Source organism: Amblyomma americanum, chromosome 10 (genome assembly GCF_052857255.1).
Source record: "Amblyomma americanum isolate KBUSLIRL-KWMA chromosome 10, ASM5285725v1, whole genome shotgun sequence".
In the NCBI taxonomy this organism is placed as follows: domain Eukaryota; kingdom Metazoa; phylum Arthropoda; class Arachnida; order Ixodida; family Ixodidae; genus Amblyomma; species Amblyomma americanum.
Genome location: NC_135506.1, coordinates 107,871,888 through 107,893,985, shown reverse-complemented (window position 1 = coordinate 107,893,985; position 22,098 = coordinate 107,871,888). Strand labels below are relative to the sequence as shown.

The following is a 22,098-nucleotide window of genomic DNA, read 5'->3' as shown; positions in this document are numbered from 1 at the left end:
AGTTGGGAGATAAAACATCGTGACGGAATTTGTACAGGTAAAGTCGTGCAGGCGTGACAAGTGTGTTGAGCTGTATCTGTCGAAGGACGTGAGCCTCGCGCTCAGAAAGGGTAGGGTGAGGGTCGGGTAGAGTTTACGGTCGAGGCGGAGAGCGTTGTAATACTCTTCAATGGTGGCACGAAGAAACAGTCTCGACCAGCCCTCCGAAGGCCTTATTTGTAAAATTTGGATAAATGAAGTATGAAGATGCGTTTTAAGAAATGGGTAGTGTAAACTGATATGAATCATTCCTCGCATTTCGGCGTCTTACCTCCCAAAAGCAAGTACTTGTGCGTTACTTGTGTGCGCGTGATTGTCACTCTGGAATTTATAACTTCACCTTTCAGAATTTGATTAGGCAGACCCCAAGTTTTAGTTCCCTACGAAACACAAAATACCAGCTCATTTCCGAGATGACGGGTGGAAAATTTAATAATAATAATAATAATAATAATAATAATAATAATAATAATAATAATAATAATAATAATAATAATCAGCCTTACTACACCCACTGCAGGGCAAAGGTCGCTCTCATGTCTTTCCAATTAACCCTCTCCTTTGCCAACTGCATCCATCCTTTGCCTGCAAACTTCTTAATCACATCTGCCCATCTAACCTTCTGCGCCACCCCTGCTACGCTTACTTTCTCTTGGAATCCACTCCATCACCCAGAAGGACCAGCGGTTATCTTGCCTTCGCATTACATGCCCTGCCCAAGCCCGTATCTTCTTGATTTCGACTAGGATGTCATTAATCCGCGTTTCTTCCTCATCCGCTCTGCTCGCTTCCGGTCTCGTAACGTTGCTTACACCTATCAATTTTCTTTCCATGGCTCGCTGCGTTGTCCTCAACTTAAGCTGAACTCACTTCGTTAGCCTCTACGTTTCTGACCCGTAGGTGACTACCGGTAGGATACAGCTGTTGTACACTTTTATCATGAGGGAAATTGGTGAACTGCCACTCATGATCTGAAAGAACCTGCCATATGCGCCCCACCCCATTCTTATCCTTCTAGTTATTTCACTCTCATGATCCAGATCAGCTGTCATTACCTGCCCTGAGTAGACGTATTCCTTCACAACTTCCAGGCTCTCGCTGTCAATTGTGAACTGCTGTTCCCTTGCTAGATTGTTGAACATTACCTTGGTTTTCTGCATGTTGATTTTTAGACCCAGCGTTTTGCTCTGCCTGTCTTACTCATTGATCATGATTTGCAGTTCACCTCCTGAGTGACTCAGCAAGGCAATGTCATCAGGGAATCACAGATTATTTAGGTATTCTCAATTTACTCTTATTCCCAACTGTTCCCAATTCATGCCTCGGAATACCTCCTGTAAATAGGCGGTGAATAGCATTGACGAGATCGTGTCTCCTTGACTGACGCCCTTCCTTATTTAAATTTTATTGCTGATTTTATAGACTTTATTTTGACATACGGCTCTTCTACCCCTGATTAACCAATGCCTCTGTGACTGCTGTTTCCACTGAGTCGAATGCTTTCTCATAATCAATGAAGGCTATATATAGAGGTTGTTTATATTCTGCACATTTCTCTATCCCCTGAATGATAGTGTGAATATGATCTATTGTGGAATATCCTTTACGAAAGCCTGCCTGATCATTTGGTTGATTAAATTATAAGGCTGCCCTGACTGTATTAGCGATTACCTTAGTAAATACCTTGTAGGCCACGGATAGTAAGCTGATCGGTCTGTAATTTTTCAAGTAGTTAGCGTCCCATTTCTTATGAACTAAGATAATGTTTGCGTTCTTCCAAGCTTCTGGTATAGTCGAGGTCATAAGGCATTGCGTATACGGGGTGGCTAGTTTTTCTGACACGATCTCCTCTCCGCTCAAGAGAACTGCTGTTACCTTATCCTCCCCAGCTGCTTTTCCCTTTCCATTGCTCCGAAGGCTTTCTTTACTTCATCTTTCGTTACTGGCGGGATGACGCATTGCTGTGCACTACTGTCTTTCTCATTAAAACTGATTACATTGGCTACTGTAAAGGTTTGTGTAGAACTCTTCGGCTACGTTAATTATCTTATCCATATTGCTAATGACATTGCCCTGCTTGTCTCTTAACGCATACATCTGGTTTTTACCTATGCCTAGTTTCCTCTTCACCGCTTTTAGGCTACCTCCGTTCTTTAGAGCGTGCTCGATTCTCTCCATATTAAACTTCCTTATGTCGGCTACCTTGCGCTTGTTTATTAACTTCGATAGCTCTATCCCTTCTATTCTGTCGGTAGGGTTAGACTCTCTCACGCTTTGGCGTTTCTTAATCAGATCTTTCGTCACCTGAGATAGCTTTTCGGTATCCCGATGAAGTTTCCTACCGCCTAATTCTACTGCGCACTCCGTAATGATGGCTGTTAGATTATGAACATCACGATCGTCTTCCTCAGTTAAAGCCGAATATCTGTTTTGCACCGCTTTCCTAAATTCCTGTAATTTCCCTCTTACAGCTAACTTGTTAATGAACTTTTTCATCACTAGCTTCTTCCGTTCCCTCTTCAAGTCTAAGCTAATTTGAGACCTTACCATTCTGCGGTTGCTACAGTGCATCTTTCCGAGGACGGCCACATCCTGAACGATGCCAGGTATAACGCATAGTATGAAGTTGATTTCCTTTTTAGTCTCATCATTGGCGCTCTTCCAGGTCCACTTCCTGTTTTTTCGTTTGGGGAAGAAGGTATACTTCATGATCCGTGAGTTATTTTTATCTGCGAATTCGAGTAAACTCTCCCCTGCTATTTCCTAACCTATCCCACAGTCACCTACAGCGTGGTCGTCAGTCTGCTTCTTGCCCACCTTCGCATTGAAGTCGCCTATCAGTACAGTGTATTGTGATTTTACTTTATTCATTGCCGATTCCACGTCCTCATAGAAACTTTCAACGGTCTGGTCATCATGGCTGGATGTAGGCGCGTAGGCCTGCACCACTTTCAGCTTGTACGTCTTATTCAACCTAATTACAATAGCTGCTACCCTCTCGTTAATACTACAGAGCTCATCTGCGCTGCCAGCTATATCTTGATTAATGAGAAATTCAACACCTAGTTCTCGTCTATCCTCTAACCTATGGTAGCACAGAATCTGGCCGTCCTTTAATTAGTCCTACATACGCCTTACCTGTCTTCCTAACTTCGCTAAGCCCTATCACATCCCATTTAATTCCAGTTAGCTGCTCGAACAGCACTGCTAGGCTAGCCTCACTAGATAAAGTTCTAGTGTTAAACTATGCCAGGTTCAGATTCCAATAGCGGCCTGTCCGGAGCCAGAAATTCTTAGCACCCTGCGCTGCGTCACACGTCTGACCGCCGCCGTGGTCAGTTGCTCCGCAGCCGCTGGGGACTGAGGACCGAGGGTTAATTGGTTTGTTCATAGAAGGTTTTGGCCAAGTACTACACTACGGTGGCCAAGTCCTGTACTGGTGAGGGTGTGTGTTATTGGTTCTGGTCACCGAGATCAGGCCGCACACCAGGTCTCGATATGCAATTTCATCGACACGCGTTTTTTTTAAAACCCGGTGGAGAATTATGCGGCACCAGGATTAGAGCCCCAATCCTCTTGCACACGAGGCGGCCGCTCTACCTCTACGTCATCGCTGGCTCCTCAGGAAATTTATGAAATTGCAAAAATAATGTGCGCATGCGATTCTATCCAAATGCGAAAATCATGGTGGCTGCATGGAAGCTTCAACATTGAAAACTTCTATGAGAGCAGTGATCTAGAAGCAATAAAGACCCCCACCTGGATATCCCCGAAGAGAGGCAGGCTCTTGCACCATCTAACAATTTTGTAGAGACGATGATCGGCCATGTTGCAGATGCTGCTCAACAGGCTTGGGCCCCCGTCTGCTCCCAGGGCACCAGGGGAACAAGGGCCACCAGCATCAAGTGCTGTGGCTCCAGTAGCAGAAGCCTTGTGGCCAAACTGCTCGGACAACATGAAGCACATTTCATACAACACATGAGAGAATGCATTCTAGTAAGCACCCACATTAATTAAAAATATACTACAGAAGTCTTTCAGGACATTCCATGGGTTTCATTTAATACCTCACCACACTTGTGACACGCATAGGTGCCAGGATGATCCCTGTAAATCATGTAAGAATGGGCGCATAAACCTGTTCACAAAAACTGCCTACAAACTAAGAAAGGAGAACCAATTATTTGCCTTTCATCTCATAAAATAAAGTTCAACCAATGGCTGCATTTTTTCTTCAAAATATATGGGAGCCGATTCCAAGGTTAAGAAAAAAAAGACCAAAAACAGCACAACCATACGCAAATGGCCAATGGTTGTGTGCATTCCGCGTTTTGCATAGAACCTGACTGACTAGTTCAAAGCATCCTAGCAGAGCTGACAAGTGAACAAAAGTCTCAGTGTCAGGTCCCTATGCTACTTCACCAGCATTTGGGTCATTCCATGCCAGGTGCAGCAGAGTTTGCGCTCGACCCTCTAAAATTTAGCGTTTTGACAAGCAACTGTCATTAAAGCTGTGGTACGAACTTAGGGATATAACGAACGGACGCCGCGAGACGCTGATATTCGTTATAAGCGGGCTGGACTGTAAAATGAATGAACCATGCATGACGGTCACATTGTTTAAGCGTGCTTGACTCTACGTTTAAATGCTTGATTTTTGTAAACTGTGAACAGAATCCACATAATGGTCCAACTTATAACGTTGCTAGGCTTTATAGACACTGAGGGAGTTATGTACCAACAAAAAGTGGCACAATCAGTCAAATTACTGCTTGCTTACTAGCACCAGTTTCGAAATTCCAAGAGCACTTCTTCCCACTTGGAACGCCAAAGACATGCAACACCAAACTTCGGCCACCGCTGGCGAACCACCTAAGGAACTAACATTACGCTTTTCACAGCCCGTTTTTGGCGGAAAGCGGGAAGCGAACAAGTTTCGGCAGCGCATCGCAGCCTTCTATCAAATGTAAGTTTGACACGGCCATGGAGTTGTCGCAGCGTCGAAGGCAAGAAATCACGAAGCGGGTTGCTCGGATGCTGGCACTCGACCTGCAGCCCAACGATTTTGGTGAAAGGCGAGGGTTCAACGAGTTAATGCATGATGTGGAGCCACTGTACAAGGTTCCCTCTCGGACAACGTTTTCAAGAACAATCATCCCCGGTCTGAACAGGGTCACTGGAATAGCTGTCAAGCGCCGAATTCACGCCGACCTGCAGGAAGGCATAGTCTTTGTCGTTCACCAGTGACATGTGAATGTCGAGGTCAAACCAGAGCTACATTAGTCTCACGTGCCATTACTTGACCTCGAACTTTGAAATCCGGGCGTTCACGTTGGGAAACCAGCCCGTGATTGACAGTCACACCCAATGCAACTTTTTAGCTCACCTGGAAGCAACGACGAGTGAATAGGATCTGCCACTGTATGAGGTACCTATTTTTGTTGTTTCTGACAATGCTCAAAATTTCCGCGCAGCTCTCCGGGACTTTCAGTGCAGTGTTTGGGCCATACATTGCAGTTGGCCATCAAGGATGCCAAGGAAGGAACTGCAGGAGTGCCCACCATTTTTAAGAAATACAGTGCAATAGTAGGCCAATAAAACCACAGTGCCCAAGCTGCAGCAAGACTAAACGACTGCCAGCAGCGGATGGAGCTACGCCTCCTGGAGCTCGTCCAGAATGTACACCCGGTGGAATAAATGGCCATCTAACAGATGGCCATTTAGAAATGATGGCTTGCTTTTCAGATCTGGATCATCCTCCAACTTTAGGCTATCACAGCATAGATTCTTTCAGGCGTGGCAAAGCTCACAATAGCTCTAGTTTTTCCTTGTTTCATTTAAACGCTCGAAGTCTAAGAAATAAGAAAGAACCTGTTGATTTACTTTTAGAAACTTTGCGTCATGAATTTGATATCTTGGCATTTACCGAAACCTGGTTCTCAAATGAACACGACGTCATTAATTTTGAAGGTTACAAATCTACATCAGTATTTCGAACAAAGAAACGTGGCGGAGGCGTTACGATATACATAAAAAACAATCTTAACTTTAATGTTATCACAGAATATACTGCTATAAATTCTAGTTATGAAACGATCGTGATAGGATGTGTCAACACAATTTTTGTTATCATGTACCGGCCTCCTAATGGAACCGTAGATGTGTTTTTGGATTTTCTTGAAAATGTGCTAGAATACTGTGCAGACATTGGCAAGCATGTTGTTTTATGTGGAGACTTAAATATTGATTTTGCCTCTCCTCAGCCTAACAAACAAAAGCTTGAGGATATCCTCCTTTGCTTCGGATGTGAAAACCTGATTCATGTACCGACTAGAGTAACAGAAATATCTGCGTCCTCACTGGACCTGTGTTTTACAAATTATGATATGAATGACCTAGAAGTTGGAGTATTATCATATGAAATAAGTGATCACCTACCAATATTTTTATTTCTGAACCACATTAAAACTAGGGAACCTCAAAATACCACCTCTAAAACCATAAAATATAGGAATTTTTGTGCAGAAAAGGTAACACTTTTTCAGAACTTACTAGCAGAAACAAGCTGGGAACAAGTATATTCTTCAGCCGATCCTGTTCTAGCGTATGATATCTTTGTCAGCGAAGTTAAAAAGCAATACGAACTTGCATTTCCTGTCGATGAATTTCGAAAAATAAAAAAGGCAAGGAAACCCTGGATAAACGCTGCCCTTGTTAGAAGAATAAAGAAACGTGACAAGATGTTCGCACTATTTATCAAAACCAGGGATCCAAACACTCTTACTCAGTTCAAAAAATTCAGAAATAAACTTAATTCTGATATCAAACGTTCGCGAGCCATGTATTACGAAAACAAATTCACTGAGATTTATAACAATCCCAAAAAAGTTTGGACCACCGTAAATAATTTGATGTCTAAGGGTGAGAGAAGGGACCTTACCGAATTGAAAATTGAAGGTGTGTCCTACACAGGGACCCCGCTGGCAAACAGACTTAATGATCACTTTTTAGCTGCTGGGGCTCCCAATCCCAACGTAGACAACAATAATCGGCATAAAACATACATGAAATCAATATTCAGGGACTCGATTTTCCTGGTTCCTACAACTTCAGAAGAAATTTGTGCCATTATACGACAGCTAAGTAATAATAAATCTTCTGGAATAGATGATCTCAGGGTCCAACCCATAAAATCAGTAGCACAGCATATCAGCAGTCCGCTTTCTCACATATGTAATTTAATCCTTTCTACTGGGGTGTTCCCTCATGAGCTAAAGATTGCGAAAGTGTCAGTAATTTTTAAAGGGGGAAACGAAAACGACTTACATAATTACCGACCAATATCGGTTTTGCCAGTCTTTTCAAAAATTATGGAGCAAATTATTTACATTCGCTTATTAAATTTTTGTAAACAAGAAGGTATAATTGTAGAACAACAATATGGCTTTCAGAAAGACAAGTCCACTGAAAAAGCGTTACTTAATACTAAAGATAAAATAATAAGAAACTTTGAGCAAAAATATCATACAATAGGACTTTTCCTTGACTTCAAGAAAGCGTTTGATTCCATCAAACACAATATATTGTTGCAAAAGTTATACAACTATGGAATCAGAGGAATTGCATTTGACTTAATAAAAAGCTACTTAGATAGTCGACAACAATACGTGCAGATAAACCAGGCAAAATCAAGTCTAGGAACAATAAAATACGGGGTCCCACAAGGCTCCATCTTAGGGCCCTTACTGTTTTTGTTTTATATTAATGACATTATCGATATTCCACTCACGCCAGATATAATCCTGTATGCAGACGATACTAATGTATTTTTTTCTGGAACAGACTTAGAAATGCTTGAAAGGCAAACAAACAGCTGGCTAAACAACCTATCACAATGGCTTAACATTAATCAATTATCCTTGAACACTAATAAAACAAAGTACATTATTTTCCGTCCCAGAAATAAAGCCATCAATAGAGAACCTATTATACAATTTCGTGGGGAACACCTAGAACGAGTAAACTCTCACAAATTTCTGGGGGTTATTTTTCAAGAAAATTTGAGCTGGTCTCTGCACATAGAAAAAATACGAACAGTTATTTCCAGATCAATTGGAATTATCTTCAAAGTAAAGAACTTACTACCAATGTGGTTAAAAAAGCAGTTGTATTATAGTCTAGTTTTTTCTCGTTTGCAATATTGTATTCTTGTATGGGGAACTACGACAAAAGCAAACATGGAAAACCTGCTTATACTACAAAAACGAGTCATACGATTAATAGAAAACTCTCCATATAGAGCCCCCTCAGCCCCACTTTTCGAAAAACATCAGATATTAACTATCACGAATATCATGAACAAAAGAGTAGCTTTGAAAATATATGATCAAATAAAAATGGACCCGGCTGGGTTCTCGCAAACTTTCTTCTTTAGAGACCACGACCATAACCTTCGGCATATGACCTGTAGAAAAGAACTAGTGCGTACGAACTACGGTACACAAACGCTAAAATATCGAATCGCTGATCTTCTAAATAAGTACCCGGGTATTATAGAAACCATTCACAACAGTCGTTCCACGAAAGCATTTAGCAAAAAGTTAACCCATTTCTTTTTGTGACATAGCAATGGCTTACTTTTTCTGCACATATCTGCCCTATATTAAAAAAAAAGAAAAATCCATGTTTTTATTAGAAAAGAAAACCTTACTTTGGCCGGCATAGTTAAGCTCTTCTTTCCTTTTGTTATATTCAGTCACACCGATATTTGTATTTTATGTGCAATTTTGTGTAACAATGTTGACTCGCGAATATACTTTTTACAGCATTTCTTAATTGTGTACCTTAAATGAATATGTGCTGTTTTTTTTTATGTTTTCGTGTATAATGTTATATGCAATGTCTCTTTGGTGTTATGATCTGTTTTTCTTTGGTTAAACCTGCCCACTGCTCAGTTGTAGAGTGTAAAGGGGGCGGACGCTTCGTCAGGCAACTTTTGATTGCCTTTTTGTTCGCCTCCTCGGCAACCAAGTGTTGTTGAAATAAATCTGAATCTGAATCTGAATCTGAATCTGAATAGCGAGCATGACATGCTGTCCCATCTCCTTCAGCTTAAAAAAGCAGTTTGCCTTGAACTTCCTACGTCGGAGACAGTGGTATCCAACCTTACACCATAGGGATGGAAAAGGGTGGCCAGACTGGTCAAGGTCCTTGAGCCAATTGCATCAGCAACAAAAGACCTGAGTGGGCAGAAATACGGAACGCACATGGTGCTGACGGACTGTACTGCAGCGGATGATGACACGTCACTGTTCGCAAAAAAATTTACATAAAAAGTGGGAAGGCAAGACCTCCTAACCACAGCGAGCAAAAAGAGTACGTCATGGCAACGGCATGTGACCCATGATTCAAAAACATCTTTACGGAAGCTTTACAAGAAACAAGGCTTCTGGAACATTAAGGACTGAGCTGCAAGGCTCGCCAATCCGACCACCCACTGACTGTGCTGAGCCCTCAGCATCTACAGCACAAAAGCAGTGCAGTGGAAGCATATGGGACAATATTTACAAACTTGCAATGCCATCTGGGAGGAGAGACAACTGTGAACCAGGCAACATTGATGAACTTCAGTGTACTGCAGCGGATGATGACACGTCACTGTTCGCAAAAAAATTTACATAAAAAGTGGGAAGGCAAGACCTCCTAACCACAGCGAGCAAAAAGAGTACGTCATGGCAACGGCATGTGACCCATGATTCAAAAACATCTTTACGGAAGCTTTACAAGAAACAAGGCTTCTGGAACATTAAGGACTGAGCTGCAAGGCTCGCCAATCCGACCACCCACTGACTGTGCTGAGCCCTCAGCATCTACAGCACAAAAGCAGTGCAGTGCCAGCATATGGGACAATATTTACAAACTTGCAATGCCATCTGGGAGGAGAGACAACTGTGAACCAGGCAACATTGATGAACTTCAGCGGCATCTTCGAGAGCCAGTTTGCAGCAGGGATGAAGACCCTTTTGTGTACTCGAGGAAAACAGGCAAGCATAACTTTTCAAGTCTGTTCAGAATGGCCATGAAATACCTGGCTATACCAGCAACGCAAGTTCCAAGTGAAAAACTGTTTTCTACAGCTGACAACATTGCCACGTCCAGGCTGGAAAAGCTGTTGCCGGATCACGTGCAGCAGCTGCTTTTTTGCATGACAACTTATAAATTACAAGCACTTCAGCACATGTTTGAATAAATTTGTTAATATCCGATATCCGATTCGAGAGTTACTATTCGGTATTCGCGCTCCTCTACACTTGTTCTGTAATAGCTGTACCGGAAAGAAACATGTAACTATTGGAATCGTTCTCTAACCATGCATGGATAAGGCCTAAGACTAGAACCCTTGTGACTACACTGGAGGAGTCTTGTTCTTTGTTTGTTATGCCTTTTACGCTTTACGTCGTAATATGCAAACCTAGGTCAAGAAATACTGGTTTTGTCATCCTGTACTTGTTTTTTTTTCAATCTACAAAGCTCAGCCAGTGGTTTGTTCATTGGAATGTTATCATAATCATCGTCACCAGTAGCAAAATAAGTGTATGCTGTTTCTACTATTTCTTTAATTAAAAAAACAAAAATCTCTGTGCTGGTGAAATTTGAATGTGACATTTTTTGGAACATTGACCTACTAATAATCTATGCTGACTTAATATTTGGGTTTCTAGTCCCTTTATAGTTTTTATGTGATGCCAACAGTGTTGAGAGTGTGGACCATCTTAATTGACTCAATGAAACTAATTCAAAGAAAGGTTATGTTCTGGTTCACATTGAATAGGAGAATGGTTTAAGTTGTCAGCAGCTAATGATGCCCGATTCATGGCTAAAATGTCAGTACGTGAGGGACCCAGCTGGCATTGGGTTATGGTGTGGTGGAGAGTCTGGCCATCAATGAGTTTTATGCTCCACCCATGAAACTCTGGCAGCTGTGGTCCTGTATGTTCTGTCAGAGACAAAAGTGCCCAGAACACGATATATCTAGCTGCAAAGCAATGCTATATCACGTGCCAGTTCACCACTTTCTTATAAAGAGGTAAGGCCGTATGAAAGTGTTCGTGGAGTGGTGTTCTATTTTTTTTGTTTCGATGGAAGAAGTGCTGCTGTTGAAATACAGAGAGCGAAATGTTGCTGATCTAAATTGTGTTGTCAACACCCTATAAGAATAGCGGCATATGGCAGGAGAGTATCCACCTTCATGATTCAGTTGTTGGGGTCGTTTCCTAACTACGGTCCAAAAAAGTAGAGCAGATGCTTTTATATGGACCCCTCAGTACTTATAACATCATGTGTGGGATCGATTCAGCAGGCGCTTGGACGTCCTGGGAACTTTTGCTTAGATTAGAACACCGCGCCGCTCCATTGCTGCCGTGGTTTTCGGCTCCGTCGCCGCCGAGCCGTAGAGGAAGCCGGCTGTGAGAATGTGGCCGAACGCGGTATGACGTCGGTGGCGGCGGCGAGCAGCGCGGTGTGCCCTCATGCCGGATGGCACGGTGAGCGCGCGAAGCACAGTAAACGTCTCACATATTTCGGTGGACACTTGAACCGCGCCGTACAGGAAGGGATAAAGGAGGGAGTGTAAGGAGAAAGACAAAAATGAAAATTGAAAGCTGCATTTTGAGGAAAGACATGGCGCTACGCAGCGGCGGAGCACCGCTGCACCTGTGGCTCGGTGCTATTAGTGGCACATGCGCAATATTGACTAGGGAGCGGGAGAGAGAGAAATATCCTCGGTGAGGCGCGCGTTGTTGCCTCGTCGGAGCACCGCCACGACAAAATCGCAAGTTCGCGGCCAGTGAAGCTTTCGCTTTAAAATAAGAAGACGCCCGTGTGCTGTGTGGTGTCGGTGCAAATTAAAGAGCTCCAGGTGGTTCTATGTCGTATTTCGAGATATATCCGGAGCGCTCCGCTACGACGCCTCTCTCGGTACACATGGCCTATGAAGGACACCGTAGTGGTGGCCCCCGGAATAATATTAACTATCAGCGAATCATTAACGGCACCTAGAAGACTTATAACCAGAAATTTTCGTCTTAAGCGCTCCAAAACAGTAACCGCTGGCTAAAAACTCCAGTTGGCAGTCGCAAGTCGACTGGGGAACAGTGCATCTTGTCACCGAGACATGGTTTAAAAGGGTCCCTGTCAGAATCTACAATGCTGCTCGGCTAGGTTGCAGTGTGCAAGCATTTGCAAAAGGCAGAAATGAGAGTGCACAGCAAGACTGAAGACGTTGGTCGAGCAAGCCTGAGCAGCGACATAGTAGCTCGCAACTCAAGAACGAAGCGACGTATCTCCATGAAAGGAGGCCCTGTAAGCCCACTCTATTGATGTCGTGGTTAATGCGGTTAACCCTTGCTTAGTCTCCTTGCAGCTACCAGCCGCCTTGAGATGCCACGCAAGCAGGAGCAAGATTAAAACCACGACATTACAGGTGGTCGATGCTGTCGGCTAGAGGGCCTCCATTGAGGAGCATTTGCCGTTTCTGTCTTCAGCTGTATAAGACTGTACCTGGAAGTGACCATTGAGTCTGCTTGCGCGGCGCCGCGTCACACAAGATAAACTCTGTTCGAATAACGATCAGCATCCACTTCGATGTTCACAGACTAGTCTACAAGTAGCATTGCCATAGTTCCTACCAGTTTGTAACCTTTCCGAAAGCGTACACGGTTGCTGCGGAATACAATCTAATAACGTTGATGTGGTTAATTATCCTTAACCAGACCTTTCATTCCTGAGAGAGCTTGCCGGTATTCTCTGCAGCGATCCTATCGTCTGGTTCTGCTGCGGACTACGCAACACTAGCTGTACTGTGAGGTTTACGTTTGCTTCAACAATAGCGAAACGAGCGCTTAGAGGTCTGTCGGTTACTAGAGAATTCTTGCTGCACCTAACCTGTGAGGTGATTCCACAAGTTCCCTTAAACATGCACCTTATCTCACCCAAGTCTCCCAATTCAACTTACCTGTTGAAGGGGTCATGCCTGCTTCTTCCGCCATAGGAGGTGTGCGCCTGCGGCTGACTCCATCTGCTTTCACGTCACGGCTTGGCGACCAGGCAACCCTTTTCGATTCTGCAGTCGGACCTGCTTTCACATCATGGCTTGGCGACAGGGTAACCCTCCGCGATTCTGCAGTGAGACCGGCTTTCTTGCTAAGGCTTGGCGTATTGGTGCCGCCTTCGGTGCAACGGTTGCAATCAAGTTGGACGCGGTGTAAGCGCGTTTCTTCCAGCCAAGAAATCCACCTGAAAACCAAGACGCGGTGAAGATCACCCTGAGATTACGATTTTTGGACGCTATGATCTTTGCATGGCGGAACCAAAAAAAAAAACTGCTGTCGAACGCCACTTTAGATTATTTAGGAGTCTATTTGCACAAAGGCGACCAAACTGTGACCCCGTTCTACAAAGACGCGAGGCCGACTCATGGCGTTCTTTTGGTGCTCGCGACTGTTGAAATTGCGCAGAAGCACGGTACACGCAAGCTCAAAGCTAGTATTATAAGCTCCGACCTCCGCTCATGAGCGTGTGTGTTGCGGCACTGTGATCGACTGGGAACTTTCCAACACAGATCCTTTGCAACATTCTCTCAAGGAAGGCGCAGCGCACAGTCAATGTCCTGCGCACTTTGCATCCAGGGCAAAGTTCGAAGGGTTGGTGGAAGCGCCATTCATTAACCAGAACCATTAATCGCAAGCGTTTCACAACGGCGCTTAGCTGAACGCACTAATCACCGAGCCACAGTGGGGGGGGGGGGGGTGAAATTAATGCGAAACATTTCATGACGCCGCCCAAGTCGCATCTCTTTTTCACTGCCAACCTGCTTTCTCCCTCGATGAAGTGTGCACTGAGAAGTCACACCGTTACTGCTGCTTTGCTCTCCTGAAGAGAGAAATTATGATCTACGACACAGAACGCGGCTCTTAAAGAGTTTATTGATATTGCATGGAGATGTTGTGGTACCAGACCTGCTACAATTCCTTCAAAATAATCGCTGCGCGGGGACAGCCTTAAGGCGATAAACGCACTTCTTAAAATATATAAACGACTGGATAGGCAGAACGAAAATCAACACTCATCATCATATTCAAGGGCTACTAAGCAGCAGCGAACCTGTCCCATGTGTCCACAGAACAACAGGCAGACCAGTACTGAATAAGCAGATGCGGCACACCACAGATCCTGTTACTTATGGCTCGAACTGACCGCTCCTCCGCTCTCGTTTTTTAGCCGAGAAACGTGGTATTTTTAGTGACGCTGAAGCTGCCTACCCAGAAGAATTGTTACTGTACTGTGAGGTACGCGATGTAACAAGGCCAGTGAACTGGTGTCCTCAACTTAGAGTGGTCAGCGTCTCGATTCGACAGCGAGTCCTCTCATACGGCCAATGCGCATGGCGCGTTTCGCCCCTCTTGACTGCAGGCTTTTCCGCAGGCCACGCGGCACAATTTCTTGGAAGGAAACGTTTAGACGCGACCGAGCAATTCGAAACGCTCTGCGGCACTACGTGCGCACCCTTAATATGGACGGCACGCCTCAAAGCCCGCGACGCGTCGTACTCAGGACCCGCCGAGGTGGATCAGTGTTTACGGCGCTCGGCTACTGATACAGAGTACCCAGGTTCGAACCCGACCACAGCGGCCGAGTTTCGATGGCGGCGAAACGCAAAGGCTCCTGTGCGCTGCGCGATGTCAGTGCACATTAAAGATCCCCAGGTGGTCGAACTTATTTCGGAGCCCTCCACTACGGCACCTCTTCCTTCATTTCTTCTCTAGTCCCTCCTTTATTCCTTACCTTACGGCGCGGTTCAGGTGTCCGCCGATATGTGACAGATACTGTGCCAATTCTTTTCCCCCCAAACCAATTTTCATTGTCATGGTGGCACGTACGCATTTCTTACATGTAAATGCGGGAACAAGTGTAACTCGCTCCCTGGATCAATTGACACCTCAGTCGCGCCGTGAGTTGGCGGTCGCGTGCGTCTACAAATTGAGCTAGTTATGAACCTTTCCTTTTCTCGAAATCAGCTTAATTGCCTCAGACTATTTATTTTGAGGAAAGGAAAGACACCCAACTGGCTACCAGGGTGGGTGGACACCTCATTAGTGCGAGGGTGGACACCTCATTAGTGGGAGAGTGGACACCTCATTAGCGTTTTAAGCTACGTGGTGGCGAGGGCGCCGGGACTCCATGGCAGCAGGAGGGGTGACGATGTTATCTGCGTGTCGCGTTTCGGCCACAAGTTTCTGATGACAGGAGGGGGTTGCTCACATGAGTCAAGTCTACTCTCGCAATGCAAAGTGCGCCGGCGTACTAAAAGAACAAGCCTCGAGATGACTAATTTCTCTTCAAAGAGTATTTAAACAGGAAACGGGTAACCTCGCGCCAGATGACGCATTTATTTTCTCGTCAAGAAGGCACCAACAGAATGAAGATAAAAAAATTGTAATAATTAAATTCGGCATATGATTAAAGGAAATGACGCAGTATCTCTCACGTCTCGGTGGACAACTGAGCAGCACTGTAAGCCAAGGAATAAATGATGGAGTGAAAGAAGAAGGGAACAAAGTGGTGCCGTGTAGGGCTCCGGAATAACTTGGACTATCTGGGGATCTTTAACGCGTGCTGACATTGCACAGCACACTGACGCGTTCTTGCGTTTCGCCTCCCCGAAAGCTGTTCGGCTCTAACATTCCGCTCCAGAGAGCGCCCGGAGACTGAGTCCGGGTCCCCTGGATGAGCCCTCAATGTTTGTGTCTTACTACACTGTACATTTTGCAGACAGTAGTCCACTACAATAACTGCGTCTAGCATAGCTCGACTAGGTTTTGCAACCAAGCTGCAAACTCTACAGTGGAGCCATGCTAGAGGCCGTTCATTCTGTGCTCTGCAGAAAGCCTCTCATGGCTTTACAAAGCTTTCAATTATCTGACATAACAGCACAATCGAACTTACTGGGTCAAGGGTGATGGCCGCCACTTTCGATGGAACGGTGGCACCTGCTTTCACGCTAGGACCGGACGACGTTTAGTTTCGCCTTTGATGCTCTGGACAGGTCGGTTCTCGACGCCGAGAAAACACGTCTCTTCTCGAAGAAAGACGCAGCCTGCAGCGAGGAGACACGCCGCAATGACCACGCCGGAATTTGCGCTGCCCAAGTATCTTTCCAGCGTGCAATTAAAAGAGAGCTAAGCTCCAATAAGCACGCAAATGAGCGAAGGCAGTTTTAGCTTTGGTTTAGCCATATATAGCGCTGCATACTGGCGTGGTGGACACCTTCTGGTTTCGCATTCCTCCGCTCGCCGCCTGTCACCATCTCTCTCCTCCCTATCCTCCCTCTCATAATCGTGGAGAGGACCATGTCCTTCTCTTCGGCACTTTCCACGGTTCGCAGATGGCAATAAATTTTAAATGAAATATATAATCCCATGATTGGGCTGACCTGTACACCATATGACCATATGGCTGGCGTTGCAGGTTCAAGATAAAACGCAGGACTATATCGCTGCACCAAACCAATAACAAACTTCTCTGTCAAAAGTGCTTTGCTCCGGTGAAGCCTACTGACGCAGTAAGGAATGTAGTGTAAACATCATCCGCAAGACTGTCGAAGAGCTAAAACAAGGAGCAACTGAGCATGCTAACGCTCTTTAGCAAGCTGCAAAACTGAAAAGAATTCTCTATTTAAGCAGGCGCTACCGCCTGCCCACAGCTTCAACCATCCAGCTTCTTGAATCCCAACTAAGCACATCAGTTCACCCATCGCAGTGCCCCACGAGGCGACAACCATACGGCAGTTCTATGCGCACCCCAAATCATTCCGCATAGGCATGTTCCAAACCACGAGTTAGTGAGTAAAAGCTTCATTGGTCGAAAGAGTAGAGCGTTGGTCAGGTAGGTGACGTATAGAACCTACAGGTCTCGGGCGGTATAGTTCCATTAAACGGCCTTGAGTTGAGTATATCGGGCATCGCTGGCCTTTGCTGAAAGCCACTCGTCAGGTAAGGTAGTAGTCATGAGACCGGGGGCTGGAAGATGTGCTGTGGAGGATGCGCTCTACAGTCCCAAATTATGTGGTCCAAAGTGGCTTTTCGCCGTAGAACCGACAGTTCGAGCTAAACATTTCAGCAAATAAAAATGAAAATTGGTTTTTGGGGAAAAGAAATGGCGCTGTATCTGTCTCATAAATCGTTGGACATCTAAACCGCGCCGTAAGGGAAGGGATAAAGGAGGGAGTGAAAGAAGAAAGGAAGAAAGAGGTGCCGAAGTGGAGGGCTCCGGAATAATTTCGACTGCCTGGGGATCTTTAACGTGCGCTGACATCGCACAGCACATAGGCGCCTTAACGTTTTCCCTCCGTAAAAACGCAGCCACCGTGATCGGGTTGGAACCTGGGAACTCCGGATCAGTAGCCAAGCGCCCCAATCATTGAGCCACCGTGGCAGGTCGGGACAAAGAGAAGGAAGAAATAGGTGCCGTAGTGGAGGGTTTCGGAATAATTTCGACTGCCTGGGGATTTTTAACGTGCACTGACAATGGACAGCGCACAGTTTCGCTTCCATCGAAACCCGGCCGCCGTGGTCGGCTTCGAACCTGATTATTGGTTTTGAGAAAATGGAAGACGCAGTAAATGCCTTATTTCCCAGTGGACACGTCATCCGCGCCGTGAGGGAAGAGCGGAAAGTGGGAGAGAAAAATACAGAGGGAAATAAGAGACATTTTGCGAATTTTGAAGAGCATATGGAGCAGTAGCTGGTTTTCTTCTTGGTAGACACCTCAACGGCGCTGTCAACGAAAAAAGGCAGGTGGGAGCGAAAGAAGAAACTTAGCTGTGGCTTTACTGCTGAACCTGGTTAGAGAACGAAATCTGTGGTGTATCGGGCAAGTAGATGCGGCTTGGCGTCTGTTACCTTGAGTGCGCTCCGCACACTGGATAGGCAGCGTGTTCACCCTGCCACACTGGTAGGTGGCAGTTAAATTAATGGTTGACCGCGTAAGTTTCTTCACCCAATGAACTCTGTGGCATATTCCTGCAGTGCCGCCTGTGTGCTACAACGTTGTAAGCGCTAATGCATGTAGCCTACATCTCACAACCGCCAGGTACATCAAGACGCGTTTGAGGTGTCCACGGAACCAAGTGGGCAAGATACACGCCCTTTCTTTCCTCAAAACAATAGGAGTCTAGAACGTTGCAGACGCCCACGAACACAATGAACGCCGACGGCCTATAGAAACAAACGAGCGCTCGGTTTCGGCGGCGGCGGGTAGTGACGTCATAGCTGCCAAGTGGTTCAAGGTAGGTTCGAAGTCAAACCCGCGTACACGGCAAAAAAGCTAAGGATGGGGAGTGTTACAGCTTTCATAGAGGAAAAAAAAGAGGTGTAATAGATGAAGGCTCCGGAATAATTTCGACCACGTGGAGATCTTGAACATGCATTGGCGTCGCACAGCACACGAGAGCCTTTTGCGTTTCACCTGAGCCGAAACGCGGCTGTCGCGGTCGTGTTCGAAACAGGATACTCTGGCTCAGTAGCGGAGGGCGCTAACTATTCGGCCACAGCGACGGGCGAGCAGCAAACCCCACCCTAAGCCGTTTACAACTAACCAATTTGCATGCCCGTGTACTTTGCTTTTCGTTAATCCAGTGGCAAAGTGCAGTATGGTTGGGAGCCCTTGACTACCCTATTGTGGACCTGCATTTCCCTGTAAAACCATGTTGTGCATACTTCTATTCCAGCTGCTCAGTTCCTCCTGCTATGAAATCTTGCCCCCAAAAGAGGAACACTTATTCCCTGATTACATGGGTCAAAGCGATAACATAGTCGCCCGCCCTAGACACCCACGCCATTGACAGCCATAGACACCCGCTCCCATTGGCACCATTGCATGTGCTAATTGAAGGCTCGAGGCCCGACAAATGGCTAGCGGAACTTCCGACTAGCAGTTCAGCGCTCGATCTCACGCAAATTGAAAAGCTATCAGCAAAGCACTAGTGCAACAATTTGGGGGACGCCTCGTCACTGAGTGTGGGCCACACAACGACGCCGGGAAATCGTCTACACGTGCTCACGCCCTGAGGTTCCCCTTCACGTCGAATAGGAAAGCTTCGCCACCGGCCTCAACGTCTCGGGGACCAAATCACTGTAACCGTGGTTTCAAATTTCTTGAAAAGTCTCCTTCACGTGGAAAAGAAACGCTTCGTCGCTGGCCTCAACATCTCGTGGTCGAAATTACTGTGAGCGTTGGTTCAAATTTCATGAAAAGTCCTTCACTTCGAAAAAGAACGCTTCACCTTTGGTCTCACCGTTTCGCGGACCAAATCACTGTAAGCATTGGTTCAAATTTGATGAAAAGTCTTCTTCACGTTGAAAAGGAACGCTTCGTCCCCGGCCTCAATGTTTCGCGGACCAAATCACTGTAACCGTGGTTTCAAATTTCTTGAAAAGTCTCCTTCACGTGGAAAAGGAACGCTTCGTCGCTGGCCTCAACGTCTCGTGGTCGAAATTACTGTGAGCGTTGGTTCAAATTTCATAAAAAGCCCTTCACTTCGAAAAAAAAAAACGCTTCGCCTCTGGGCTCAGCGTTTCGCGGACCAAATCTGTAATCCCTGGTTCAGATTTCATGAAAAGTCTCGTTCACGTTGAAAAGGAACGCTTCGCCGCCGGCCTCAACGTTTCGCGGTCCATATTAGTTTAGGCGCTGGTTCAAATTTCATGAAAAGTCCTTCACGTCGAAAGAAACGCTTCGCTTCCAGCCTCAACGCCTCGCGGAAAAAATCACTGTAACCGTTGGTTCAAATTTCATTGAAATACGATTCTGATGTGGCCTGTGCGCTACCACGGCCGCCGTAGGGATGTGCTTTTACGCGAGAGCGTATACAGCTCGTTTGGTCGAAAAGCCCTCGGCATAGTAGTTAGAACCCCGCGTCGGAAATAATCGAGGGCTGCGTGAAAAAAAATCGTATCATGGTAATTTATTGTTCTAGTGACTGATGACTGCTGTGTGATAGGTGATGGCAAGTTGATGAAATTGTAATAAAGAAATGAAAAACAATGCGAAAAAGAGGGGTTCAAAAGTAAAATCGCTGAGAATTAAAAGCAACTACTTGATGTTGCTAATTAAGGAACTTTAGAGCGAGTCATTGATAAACTATATGAAACAATTAAAGAATGAAAAATGAGTTCAAAGGTATGCTCAGAATGGTAAGCATAAGAGCGTTGTTGAAATTGTAAACCTAACCCACTATGTACGCTATCGCGTCGTACCCTTAAGGCTGTTCATCGCATGCGCTTATACAGCGTTGCTCACGAGATTTTCGAACCAGAATGCTCCACTTTTCGCATGCAAAGCTGACGGCCAAATGAGGTTTAGATTTCACCTCTAAATTGAGGCTCGCCATAGAAAAGGTGCATGGCGGGTTCACTTTGCCTGTGCACGCCCGAATAACTCCACGAACGCCGACTGAAACAGTTATCAAGCTTTTTGTGAGCGTTCGTGGTGCGCTTGAGGAGTCCACCGACAAAGCGAACGCGCTGCGCACCGCAGGGATCGCTAGAAGGAGTCCGGCGCCTCCAAAGCTCAGTCGAAGACTTGCCCCGGTTCTGGCTCCATGTCTTCGGCGGTGCACTGGAGGCGCAGGGCTCCTTCTGGCGATCCTTACGACCGAGAGCGTCACGAAGCAGCGTTGGCTAGAGATAAATCGCGAAAGCTGGCTCGCCGGATTCGAGGTTCGTTTCCGGGAGCCTGACTCATGCGCCGAACGCCGAAAATACAAAGCCACAGTGGCGGGTACTCACCTCGGGAAGCTGGTTAACGACGTATTCTTCGGCAGGAACACTAACACTGACGCCGTCTGTTCCGTAGATAAATCCCTGTGATCTCACGTTTGCAAGTCATGTGCACTGAGGTCGAACTCTTCCAGAAACTAACGAAGTGCGGCCAACCTCAACCTGGCACAGCGAATTCTCTTTGCAATCCACGGGGCAGCCTTTCATTGGCGTAGACAGTCTAGTGTTGACGAATCACGGCACAGGAGGCAGCAGCACGTGTTCTAAGGTCCAGCACGCGCACTCTCCAACGCCACCTGTATGGCGTCTCAGCATTAGACGCCGACATGCAACATGGAGATGTTCTAATGTGTTGAAAAAAATTTTTTTCAACACATTCGAACATCTCCACGTCGGCGTCTGATGCTCAGATGCCATACACGTCTCGATGGCTGAAAGGTTATGCACTCAGCTAGTGAGCGGGGAAAACCCGCGTACGAACGCCGCCGCGGCCGCCTTATTTCTATGCAGATCAAAAATTAAAAAAAGTGATGAAAATTGGTTTTTGGGCAAACGGAAATGGCGTACAGGTACTGTGCCATTTCCTTTCCCCAAAAACCAATTTTCAATTCCAATTTTTTTATGGGCCATCGGCGTTCATTGTCGGCGTTTATTTAGGGGACAGAAATACCGCATAACCGGCTCCCAAGGTCAGAGGGAACCTCAGCTGCGCTTGAAGTACGTGGCCTGGCGAGATATGTGGGCTTCATATATTAGCGTTGACAGCATTGTGGAAGAGACGCGCCACTGCAGCGATAGGCCGCAGCGTTATTTGGGCGACCAGCCTCTCGCGGTCAAACATTAATTTACTGCCAGGGTGGCAGGGTGAAAGCGCTGCCTACCAGCCTGCGGAACGCACTCACGTTACAGGCGCCAAGCCGCGCCTAGTCGCCCGATATACCACAGCTTTCGCTCTCTAACCAGGTTCAGTGGCTGTAAAATCGCAGCTAATTTTAAGGAGAAAGCCTTTATAGGCTTACGGCTCGCCAGCGATGATGTCGCACTATAGCTGTCAATGTAACTTGTTTGCGCTGTCCACCGAGAATTAGATCTGAGAGCTACTGCCTACCCGCCGCGGTGGCTCAGCGGTTAGGGCGCTCGGCTACTGATCCGGAATTCCCGGGTTCGAACCCGACCACGGCGGCTGCGTTTTTATGGAGGCAAAACGATAAGGCGCCCGTGTGCT

At 46.1% G+C, this 22,098-nt stretch overlaps 1 long non-coding RNA gene across 1 annotated transcript; it reads right to left on the bottom strand.

Moving 5' to 3' along the window:
- Positions 1-13,104: 13,104 nt before the first annotated feature.
- On the bottom strand, positions 13,105-21,029 carry LOC144106302 (uncharacterized). Its single transcript, XR_013308965.1, has 3 exons — positions 20,883-21,029; positions 16,042-16,192; positions 13,105-13,332 (listed from the first exon to the last, which is right to left on the bottom strand). It is a non-coding gene; the product is annotated as an uncharacterized LOC144106302 (long non-coding RNA).
- Positions 21,030-22,098: the final 1,069 nt, after the last annotated feature.